The 8,482-nt window shown below is 39.6% G+C and overlaps 1 pseudogene; it reads left to right on the top strand.

The window, feature by feature from the left end:
* Positions 1–2,688: 2,688 nt before the first annotated feature.
* On the top strand, positions 2,689–3,172 carry LOC131830199 (large ribosomal subunit protein eL21-like; annotated as a pseudogene).
* Positions 3,173–8,482: the final 5,310 nt, after the last annotated feature.

The following is an 8,482-nucleotide window of genomic DNA, read 5'->3' as shown; positions in this document are numbered from 1 at the left end:
TAGGATGCAAAAAGCATCATGATCCGGGGCACCTGGGTGGCTCAGTGGGTTAAGCCGCTGCCTTCGGCTCAGGTCATGATCTCAGGGTCCTGGAATCGAGTCCCGCATCGGGCTCTCTGCTGAGTGGAGAGCCTGCTTTCCTCTCTCTCTCTCTCTGCCTGTCTCTCTGTCTACTTGTGCTCTCTCTCTGTCAAATAAATAAAATCTTTAAAAAAAAAAAAAAAGCATCATGATCCTTAAAAAAATAATCCAATAGACTTCATAAAATTAGGACCAAATAAGACGGTTAAGAAAATGAAAATGCGGGGCACCTGGGTGGCTCAGTGGGTTAAGCCGCTGCCTTCGGCTCAGGTCATGATCTCAGGGTCCTGGGATCGAGTCCCACATTGGGATCTCTGCTCAGCGGGGAGCCTGCTTCCTCCTCTCTCTCTCTGCCTGCCTCTCTGCCTCCTTGTGATCTCTGCCTCTCAAATAAATAAATAAATTTTTTTAAAAATGAAAATGCAAGTCACAAACTGGGAAAAAGTATTTGTAAACCACCATCTCCTAAAGGACTTTAATTAAGAATATGTAAAGAACTGTTATGACCTTGTAATAATGCAAGCAACCCAATTTTTAAACAGTGAACATTTGCTCAAAGAAGATACAGAATGCAGGGGGACCTGGGTGTCTCTGTTGGTTAAGCATCCAACTCTATTTGGGCTCAGGTTATGATCTCAGGGTTGTGAAATCAACCCCCACATCAGACTCTGCACTGGGTGTGGAACCTGCTCAAGATGCTCTCACTCCCTCTGCCCCTAACCCCCACCCCACCTAAAAAGAGAGAAATGTAAATAGAAAATAAACCCATGAAAAGATGTTTACCATTAGGAGTCCTAAGGGAAACACAAATCAAAACCACAATGAGATATCACTGGATGCATGTTAGAAAGGTTCTTTGAAAAGACTATTGTCTTTTTTTTTATTTTTTATTTTTTGATATTTCAAGTTAGTAAGCTGGTGAGGATGCAGAACAGGAATCTTCCTATGGGGCTGGTAGGAATCAGCAAAACCTGGCAACAACTGAAATATCTTTCAGTGGATGAAGGGATAGATACATTATGGTACAACCACTCAGTGAAATACTACTCAGCAATAAAAAAAGATCTCCTGATTTATACAACATGGATGACTCTCAAATGCATTTTACAGAGTGGAGGAAGCCAGACTCAAAATGCTATATACTGTATGATTCCATTTACAAGACCTATTTGAAAAGGCAGAACTGAGAATAGAGGAAGAGGTTGATTATAAAGGAAAAGAATAATTCTATATCTTTATGGTGGTGTTGGATACCCAGTTGAATTTGTTGAAACTCTTAGAACTGTAAAAGGCAAATATTACAGATCTAAATTATATTTTAATTAAAAAAAAGAAATTGGATTTTTATTTCATGCCATGTTAAAAATCAATTTCAGGTACATAAAAGATTAAAATATAAAAAGCAAAATGAAACGTTATAGTCAATACAGGGGAATATCTTTTAAGGTCTTAAAATAGGGAAAAATCTCTTAAAACTTAATAGAGGGAAAGATAGATATCTGTGATTGCTTCTGTTCCTCGGAGATGTCACAAAGAGTGAAAAGTCAAGCCTCAAATGATAAGATATTTGCAACACATATGATTAGCAAAAGATTAGTGTCCAGAATATATAACTTACTACTACAAAAGAATATAGAAAACCACATACAAACACTGAAGTCAACTGTCTTTAACTATGGTTGCACACATCTGAATATTGTGTTGATGGTTGTGGTGTTGAGTGAGTAATAAGTCACTCATAAATAAAGAATAATAAATAAAGAAAATAAAGAATACCCAAAGTAGAATTTTATTTATGGGGCACCTGGATGGCTCGGTTGGTTGAGCAATGGAGTCTTGATCAGATCATGATCTCAGGGTTGTGAGATCAAGCCCTACGTGGGGCTCCTCGCTAAGCAGGGGACTGATTTTCTCCCCCCACACCCCCACCTTTGTGTATGGGTGTGCTCACTCTTAAATAAATCTTGGAAAAAAAAAAAGAATTCCATTATATAAAATTCCAGAATGGACAGAATTAACCATGACTTGCTTGGGAGTATATCTGTCAGTTACTAAAGAAAAAAGGGAGGCAATGATTATATAGAATTTAGGACAGTGGTTCACTTTGAAGTGAATGAGTGGAAGGACAGGTATAGATAATTTTCCATTTCATAGCCAGGGTGGTGGTATTATTATATAAAGTGTATGTATGTGTTTGATTTACTCTTGTTTTTATGATTGTGTTAGTTTAGTTCACGAAGAAGCCAGGATGGGGTTAAACATGCAAGAAATGTATTAGGGAGATGCCTGGAGGGGGCGATGATGTGGATCTGGCACCTGGGAACAAGTGGGAGAAAGTAGGGGTGGGTAGGAAGAGACTTGGACTGAAGTACAGTTCTAAGGAAGTTTTGGCCAGGCTAGGGTGGAGCCAAAGTCACCTGTCAAGGAATCACTGTCTTGCAGGAACAGTGTCCTTGCCATGCCTCCTCACTGGTCGGAATCAACATTTGGAAGCCTGACTTTGGCGTAACTTTGGAAGTGCTTTCACAAGGCAGCAGCTGATATAAATATAAACTAATAAAAGTAATTCCTTTCAGCTGGACCGCCATCTCCCAGTAATTTTACAAAATGACCAACACAAAGGGAAAGAAGAGAGACACCCACTATGTTCTCTCCACCTTTTAAAAAACATGGAGTTATTCCTTTAGCTACATACATACAGATCTATAAGAAAGGTGATGTTGTAGACATCAAGGGAATGGGCACTGTTAAAAAATGAACGCCCCACAAATGTTATCATGGCAACACTGGAAGGGTCTGTGCTGTTACCCAGCATGCTCTTGGCATTGTTGTAAACAAACAAGTTAAAGGCAGGACTCTTGCCAAGAGAATTAATGGAAGTATTGAGCATATTAAGCACTCAAAGAGCTGAGCTGGCTTCCTGAAGCACATGAAGGAAAATGATCAGAAAAAGAAGGAAGTCAAAGAGAAAGATGCTTGGGTTCAACTCAAGGTCTAGAAAGCTCCACCCAGAGAAGCACACTTTGTGAGAACCAATGGAAAGGAGCCTGAGCTGCTGGAACCCATTCCCTACAAATTCATGGCAGGATAAGTGTAAAAAAGAAACAAAAGAAAACCTCAAGACTGTTTAAAAAAGGAAAAATGAATAAAAGTAATAAAATTGGGGCACCTGGGTGGGTCAGCGGTTTAAAGCCTCTGCCTTTGGCTGGGGGTCATGATCCCAGAGTACTGGGATCGAGCCCCACATCGGGCTCTCTGCTCTGCAGGGAGTCTGCTTCCTCTTCTCTCTCTGCCTGCCTCTCTGCCTACTTGTGCTCTCTGTCTGTCAAATAAATAAATAAAATCTTAAAAAAAAAAAAAAGGTAATAACAAAATCAAAATGAAAGGGTGCCTGGCTCACTCAGTCGGTAGAGCATACAGCTGGTGATCTCAGGGTCATGGGTTCAAGCCCCACACTAGGTACAGACTTTACTTAAAACAAAAACCAACAAAAAAAACCCAAAGGGCAGCAGCTGGGCTTGTCAGTCAGTTATACTCCTCCCCACAATGGGAGATTGGAAAGGTGCATTTCTGTGGTGACCACAGTGGTATGTTTCAAAATATTTTTTAATTAAAAGAAAATGAAAATGGGCAAAGGATATCAAGGAAGGAAAACTCTTTGTTACAGAAGAATGTCATCTAAAAAATGTAGAAGAAAAAACAGAATTGGGAAAATCACCTTTTTCTGGTCCCCAAATTAATAACTAATAACTAATTAATAACTGATTTGACAGAGGTTATCAATGGATTCTAAAGCAATGTGCAAGATCTCACTCCATAGATTACTAACTAAATACAGAGGGAAAAATGTGTGTTCCCAGTGGAGTGATCTAGTAGTTACTGCCTTAACCAAGTGACCAAGCCTGAGGGTTGGTCTCCATGGAACACCTGAGCATGTATGTGGGCCCAGCTTATAGCTATGGGGCCTGGAGTGCAGGAACACAGTAGGCCCACATGCCACTGTTTTAACATTTCCAATTTGTGAATTCAGCTACCAACTTTTACAGTGTATTTTATTCCCAGGCCTTGACAAAAACACCTTTACAATGTATAATATATGTATAAAGCTATGATTTTTAGACAGGGACTTTTAGATGACTTAAAGATAGCAAAATATCAAAGAGAACTGAATTTAATTATTGTGCACATTTTGTGTTGATACACTGTCATATAAAAAAGACATACATAATTTTATATATTTCAGTAACATTTATTGCCTTCATTTCAGTAATATCTCTTAACTAATCAATAGTTGGACATAAATTATGTCCTATATATAGATAGTAATAATTCTAAAGGATTAGAAATATAAAATGTAATGGTATTCAAAATATCCAAAATTTGAATATATTTTATTTTAAAATATAAGTTATTAAATATTACTATAGAAAATTTAACCATATTTTTATATATCTTTCCAGAAATATCATTTTTCTGCTAAATATTCAAAATGATCTATTAAGAGACACGACACCTACAATTTATTAATAATATCAACTTTTTTTAGAATTTTTTTTAGGATTTTATTTATCTGTTTGATAGAGATCACAAGTAGGCAGAGAGGCAGGCAGGGGTTGGGGGGAAGCAGGCTCCCCGCTGAGCAGAGAGCCTGATGTGGGGCTATCTCAGAACCCTGAGATCATGACCTGAGCCGAAGGCAGAGTCTTAACCCACTGAGCCACCCAGGCACCCCAATAATATCAATGTTTTTAATGAAAAGTTACTGAAGCTCAAATTAAACTTAATTTTTTTTAAAATTTAATGGAAGTTTTGAAAATACTTTTATAAAAATAAAAATTTTGTAATTCTAATATTTGATATTCATCCAGTGGCCTAAAAAATATTCATATTTCCTGTATATGTGAAAATTGTTTAATGTTACAAAATGTGCAACTTACAAACCTCACAACTTTTCCTTCCCCCACATCCAAGGGTTAACTAGTCAGCTACTAGTTGAAACTTGAAGAATATAATTGAGTGAGTTGAGTAGTACCTTGAATGAGTTGAGTAGTACCTTGTAGGGATACTCCGTGGTTGGTTTAGAGGTTAGCTTATTTGAATCCAAACGATTTACTAATTATGTAAACTAGCTTCCAGGACAGTAAAAGCCTTTGCCTCAACCCAAAAGTCCTAAATCAACCCTTGCCTGGAAGTCATCTGCTTGTCAAACCTCTTGGCTAACATCTAGCTCTTGCAGTGTGCAAGTTACCATGACAACTGAGGGGAAAGTTTTGGTCAACAGGATATAATCCAAAAACAACTTTCTAAAAAAAAAAAAAAACCCTTTGAGCAACTTCTTGAAGCCAAAGGGAATTTGAATGACACATGCCTCAAAAGAACAATGGCTCACAGGTATAAACTCTGGAAATCACAAGGCAAGAAACAGAAAATTAGATGATGGTTCAAATTGAAAAAGCAGGAAACATGGCCACCCCAGCCCTTCTGTACCTGGGGACCCCTGGATGTAGGATGCCTGAGGAATGTCTTTTGGTTTGATCTGATTGGAAGAGCTCCATATCCTTCCTAAAGGTCCCAGAGAAGAGTGACTTTGTCTCATTTGAGCTGAGACCCAGACATACTCAACAAATACGGATTTCCAGACATCTCGGTACTTGAAACGGTTGAGCTTTTTCTTGTTCCATTTCCTCAACCACCCTAGAGTTCGTTTTTGGTTACCCAGTATCACTTGGAGGGAAAACTGCCTTTGCAAAAATTAAATTTGATTAAGACAAAATAGAAAATAAAACATTTCTTAATTTATTTGCAAAATGTCTTTTGGGGAAAATGCTTTCTCTGCAATTAATGGGAAATTTCTTATTTTTCTGTGCACCATCTAAACTCTCTTCGCCCTGATGACTTCCTTGATTCTCCAGCTCCCATTTTCAGCTATGTGGTTCAGGGGAGCAGATCCTCTCCCACCTCCTAAGAAGATGCTGTGACTAGGTTTGGGTAAATCAGAAGCTTTCCCATCTGCGGGCCACAATGACTGGTGCAGAGCTCTAGACATGACTAATCAGAACCAACAGAATCTACTCTGAAGAAACTGAGCATCCTGGTAATGTCATCCTGTCCTCTTGGGTTGGGAGGCATTGACCGCAAAAGCCTGTGCACTGATAGAAAGGCTTATTGTAAGGCCCTGTTTCCTGCAAGCTGTGTGACCTTGGACAGATCCTTCGACTTCCCTGGGTCTCGTCATCCGAAAGTCCTTCGTGACCTTTGTGAAGATTTTTTAAAGGATGCATATGTGAAAGCGTGTTCTAAATTGCAAGGCCTTGCTGAAATGTAAGACCTTGTCTTTTGCTTTCCTGGCTGCCTGTAACTACTGGGATAAGCACGTAGAGATGTTTGGGCCTATTCAATGTGCTGGAAAACCAAAAACATTGCCAAGAAGAAAATCTGAGGCCACAAAAATTGTCAGAGCCAAAAGGACCGAGGAGGACATCTAGTTCAACCCCTCATTTGACAGAGGAGAGCACTTGCTCTTTCTACCTTGGAAAGGGAGGAAATGAGGTAAGACAACTACTGCATCCATTCGGCTGGGTTCCCCACATTAAATTAAAGCAATCGGATAATAAAGAACGGCCTCTAAGCCAGAGGCCATGTCAGTGTTTGAATAATGTGGTTTATCTTCTCCCCATGGAAAACAGCCTCACCTGCAGGGAACTGACAGTCACAAAAAACACAAACAAACCCAACAAAATGGAATTTACCTAACAGTCTACCCCCTCTAGTTGGTCCTCTGAGTTCTAAGATGGAAGGAAAAGAACTTTTCAGCTGGAAAAATTGCTGAGCCATGTGTCTGAAATGCTTGACAAATCACAGTGGGGATTTTATTTAATTTTTTTTTTTTTTTAATTTTCCCTGTTGGTAAGAACCACTCCTGCCAAGAAATTATTTGCCAAATGGTGACTTCATTTATGATGCTGGCAGTGTGATGTTTAACAGCTGACATTTGACTACTTTTTAAAAATCTGTCCCTTAGCTTATATAGCAATAGAAGTGTTGCAAAAATTTGGAGAAGCACATGTAATGTTCAATTATTTTCATAGAAAAGAGTTATTGGAAGAAGTCATAGCTTGCCAATATTTTTAAATTTTGTAATTAAAAATTTAAAATTATGTATATTAAATAATCCTCACAACAACTTCCGGAGGTGGGTGCTATTTTTAATCATCCACAAGTTTAAAGTAAGGCACAGAGAGGTTGAGTAACTTTCCCAAATTCACCCAGCCAGTGGGTAGAAGAGCTGGGATTTGAACATATGCATCTTGACTCCAGTCTGACTATTTAATAGCCATGCTACACTGACCTTCTGAGGTAACATTCTGCATAGAATACTTCATATGTGCTCAAAGAAATAACTTGTGTATGAAATTAAGACAAAATACCTGTTCCTATTGATCTATCTAAAACACTTTCAGTGACAGCATCAAGGGAAAGCAGAGCGACCGGAGTGAGGACACAAGCTTTGGAGCCAGGTTCAATTAAACTTGAGCTCAATTACTGGCTAGTAGCTTTTATGACAAGTTCTGCACCTCTGTCTTCTTTGGTTTCTTCCTCTGTAAAGTCGGGATAAAAATGTTACTTAAACTCTAGAGGGGTGCTGGGATTAAGGAAGATAGTTTTTGTAGAGTACATATGTCCTGTAAAGTATCGGGGGTGGGGCCACCTGGCTGGCTCTGTGGGTTGAGCACACAGTTCTTGGTTTCGGCTCAGGTCATGATCTCATAGGATTGAACCCTGCGTTGGGCTCTGTGCAGAGTCTACTTGGGACTCTCTTCCTCTCTCCCTGCACCATTCCCCCCTTCTCTTTCTCTGGAATACGTAAATAAATCTTTAAATAAAAAAGTATCAGAGGGTATAGAGTGCAGAGCCTAGCGCCAGTCCTCATTGTCACTCATCATCGTCACTACCCTGTGTACCAGAGATCACTTCAACTCTGCTTCACCTTCTCTCAGCCTTGTTATCTCTTATTCCAGCCATTCTCCCATCCCTCCCTTTCATCTGTTGCGGCCCCTTTCTGCCCAGGATCCAGTCTGCTTCTCATAGCTGCTACCTACCAAGGCCTTGCCTTAAGCCCAACTCTGCCCCTGTCACTCCTCCCCCAGGACATCTCTGTTGACCCCAGTCCATGCGTCTCCAAGGGAAACTGCTTACATAACCCGGAAGTACTGGCAGGGAACCTTCCATAGTCAAAACTTTGACCCCTCCTTCTCCCTTGTCTGATGGGATACTCATTTGCTGCAGCTGCCATAACAAAGAACCACGGACCAAGTGGTGGCTTGAACAACAGAATTTATTGTTTCACAGTTCCAAAGGCTGGAAGTTCATAATTGAGGTATGGGCAGGATTGGTTTTTCCC

The sequence above is a fragment of the Mustela lutreola genome, chromosome 4 (genome assembly GCF_030435805.1).
Source record: "Mustela lutreola isolate mMusLut2 chromosome 4, mMusLut2.pri, whole genome shotgun sequence".
Classification (NCBI taxonomy): Eukaryota; Metazoa; Chordata; class Mammalia; order Carnivora; family Mustelidae; genus Mustela; species Mustela lutreola.
This window is presented reverse-complemented; position numbering and strand designations above follow the sequence as displayed.